The 3,865-nt window shown below is 43.0% G+C and overlaps 1 pseudogene; it reads left to right on the forward strand.

Moving 5' to 3' along the window:
• The first annotated feature begins 219 nt into the window (after positions 1-219).
• LOC102245492 lies at positions 220-792 on the forward strand (annotated as a pseudogene).
• The last annotated feature ends 3,073 nt before the right edge of the window (positions 793-3,865 follow it).

Raw genomic sequence — 3,865 nt, forward strand, 5'->3', positions numbered from 1 at the left:
ACCAGCAACCAGGAAGAGAGGATAGTGGAAATCACCCAATTGAAGATCAAAAAGAAGAAAAAATTTTAAAAATGAGGATAGCGTAAGGGACCTCTGGGACAATATCAAGCATACTAACATTCGTATCATAGGGGTCCCAGCAGGAGAAGAGAGAAAGGGACAGAAAACCTATTTGAATAAATAATGGTGAAAACTTCCCTACCCTGGCGAAGGAGAAAAATGCCTAAAGTCAAAAGAAGCTAAAAAGCTCCCCCAGTGGGCTGGGAGTTGACCAAGCCAATGCTGGATGAATTAGATCAAAAGATGACAGAAGCTGAAACACAACCTCATGAGCGGAAGAAAGTGAATCTCTGGGGCCCATCTTCAGGATCCACCACTTGAAAACCTGGTGATTTTTTGCCTGTTCTACAAGCAGAAAGCCATAAGCAGAGAACCATATGAATACAGGGTGGGCAAAAGTAGATTTACAGTTGTGAGTATGTGAAACAGTTTACCCTTATATTATTATTTATTAATTATTGTATTATTTTTCTCCATACGAACAACTACAAACCTACTTGTGCCCTACCCTGTATTGTATTAAAAAAGGCTAGGCAGACAAAAACCTGGTCTCAAAATGGAAAAGGCAGGGGAATGAGAACTTACGCTGCTTGCATGCACTCAGACATGGGACACCAATGTGGGGACAAGCTGCATTTGCCAGTCCCCAAAAGCAAGCTGGAAGTGGGCCGGATGATTAAATGCACACAGTGCAGCTGCTGGGCTGCTCTGGCTGAGGCCCCCGGGCCCTGACCCCTCTCCACCCAGTACTTTGCACTTTGCAGGTTTCTACCTGTCCTGCCACCCCCATTCCTGAAAGCAGCTCTCCTCACAGACTGGTGCCCGATGCCTGAGTTGGAGCATGGTCTGCGTGTGTGAAGGTGCTGGTGTTCATCAGCTGTGATTTGTAGAAATAAAACCTTGGTAAAGAAAAAGAATGAGCCTTGAAAACATTGTGCTAAGGGAAATAAGCCTGTCACAGAAGGCCACATGTTGTGTGATTTCTTTTATATGAAATGTCCAAAAAGGGCAAATCCTTAGAGACAAAAAGTGGATTCATGGTTGCAGGGTCTGGAGGGAGGGAGATATGGGGAATGACTGTTAATAGGTTTCCTTTCCAAGTAATGAAATGTTCTAAAATTAATTGTGGTGATGGTTGCACAACTCTGCGAATATACTAAAAACTATTGCATTGTATACTTTAAATAGGTGAATGATATAGTATGTAAATGATATTTAAATAAGGCTGTATAAACACAACTGTGGCTCAGGGCAATAATCAATGGGCCACATTCTACACGAAGGGCAGAGGCAGGACTTGGACTCAAGCCCTCAGGTCAAAGCTCTTCATCACCTCTTCTCAACTACATCTCCCATGTAAGAAGCCTAACCCCTGGGTTTCCTCATCACTGATGACCTAGCCCCATGATATTCACAGCATGGTCCACGAGCCAGCAGCATGGACAGCCCCTGCCAGCTGGTTGGTAGTGCAGAACCTCAGGCCCCTTCCAGACCGGCTGATCGGAATCTGCATTTTAACTGGAGCCACAGGGAATTTATGTCCACATTAAGGGGCTAATTACATGCCTCACTTCCTCATAAAAGTGCCTCAGAAGGAGTCGCCAACTATGCCTTGTTTGTGGTATGGGTCACCATGGTAGTGAGGAACACACCGATTTGGAATGAAAAGAGCTGGTTTCAAGTTCCAGCTGTGCCACTTCATTAACTAACTAACTAATTCATTCATTCATTCAACAAGCATTGATTATGATACAGCAGACGAACATAGACATGGACAAACAGAGAAAGTACCTGCCAGCCCTCACGTAGCTTACACAATAAATGAAGCTGACTAGCTCTTGCAAACAGAAAAGTCAGCAAGTTGGCTCCTCTCTCTGAACCTCAGTCTCCCGGCCAGTGGAATGGGGATGATGATAATACTGGCTTTGGACAGCTCTGAGGACTACATGAGAAAATACAGCGACTTGACAATTACATATCAGATTTTCCCCAAATATGTTTTAACAGAAGCAAAAAGGAAGTTTATGGCTAAAATATCTGAATTATTGCTTTGGTTCTAGCTGCTGGGTTTTCATCACTTTCTCAGGGTGCTGAGGGCAGCTACTTCATGCCATCATGTGAGTGGGAAACACCTGTTTGAGGAGAGCCAATGAGGCAGAGGGAAGCAGTCTATCAGTGAGGCCCAGGAGCCCTATAGGTGAGCCATAGGAGATTACAGCTACAATTAGACTCACTGGGAGGCATGGCGTTGGAATTGTGGAGGCATTGTGTTTCATAGTCACTGAGCCACCTGCCTACTTTCTATGAGCGATGCCCCCTAGTATTTCCAATGGGGTCATCAGCCTCCCACAAGACAAGCTCTCTGCCTCACCTATCACCTTGTTGCATTGTTAAGCAGGACCAAGCTTTTTTGAAGAAAGGGGGCAAATACCCATTAGAATCTGATTTTTCCACATTTAAGCTCCTGAGGAATCACTGTAGCTCACAGGCACTATCTGCTTTCTAAGTCAGTAGCTCTCCTGGGTCAGCATGCTGTCCTAGAGACTTCTCCTGGTCTTGGTGGAGTAGATCATTTGGACTGGCCCACCTACTAGAAAACTTGGACAAAGTGCAAAAAAATTTTTTAAAAGTTTGATGGCAAGTTAACAGCAGTGAAGAATTGTAGGGTCCAGATTCAGGTGAGAAAGGACATCTAAGGAGGGAAGGTTGACTTGCAGTCTCCTCTCCATTTAATTCATCTGCTACCTGCCATGCCCAAGAGGCAGAGACACTTGAACAGGTAATTCAACAGACTCAAAGTGTAAACCACAGACGAGGAGAAGGATCTAAAAATCACCAAGGGCTTAGATTGAGACTCTGAAGGACTGCACTTTAAGGGTAAAGGAAGACTGAAAATTGACCATCTCTTGCAGATACTGAAGGCTCGCTTCAAAATAATGAATCCCTGATTAGCCTGCGGTGATAATGGCATTCCTTATCCCCCAGAAATTCACATAAATCCTCTTGTGGAAGAAGATAACATTGTCCTAAGATTCAAATTCCCTACTTTTATTTTTCATGCAAAATATCCAGCACAGAATAAAAAATAGCACGGAATATAAGGAGATGGGGCAACATAATCCCAAAACAAAAGAAACAGACACTAGAAACAGAGCCGTGGAAGGTGGCAGTGAAGTTATCAGAATTCAACAATTTCTTAAAATATTCAATAATTTCAATAATTTCTTAAAATACTCAAGGAAATAAAAGACAAGACTGAGAAGTTTGTCACAGTGGAAACTATAATAAGGAGTCATAGAGCCCTAGCCAGTTGCTCAGTGGTTAGAGTGTTGGCCTGTGGACTGAAGGGTTATGGGTTTGATTCCGGCCAAGGGCGTGTGTCTCAGTTGCAGGCTGGATCCTGGCCCTGATCGGGGCACATTCAGGAGACAGTCGATTGATGTGGCTCTTTCACATCGACATTTCTTTCTCTCTGTCTCTTCCCCTCCCTTCCACTCTCTCTAAAAAAAATCAATGGAAAAAATACCCCCGGGTGAGGATTAACAAACAACAACAACAACAATAACAAAAAGTGAGTCATAGAGAAGTTCTAGAACTCAGAAATACAATAACTGGAATTTAGAACTTAGTAAATTAGACCTGACCAAAGAGAGATTTTGTAAACTGGAAGATAAATCAAATGAAATTTTCCAGATTAAAATGATAATTATTCTGGTGAGTGTATATCGCTATTTATTGTGGTTTCATTTGCATTTCCCTAATGACTGGTGACACTGAACTCCTTTTCATATGTTTATTGGTCATC

Source organism: Myotis brandtii, unplaced genomic scaffold (assembly GCF_000412655.1).
Source record: "Myotis brandtii unplaced genomic scaffold, ASM41265v1 scaffold165, whole genome shotgun sequence".
Lineage (NCBI taxonomy): Eukaryota > Metazoa > Chordata > Mammalia > Chiroptera > Vespertilionidae > Myotis > Myotis brandtii.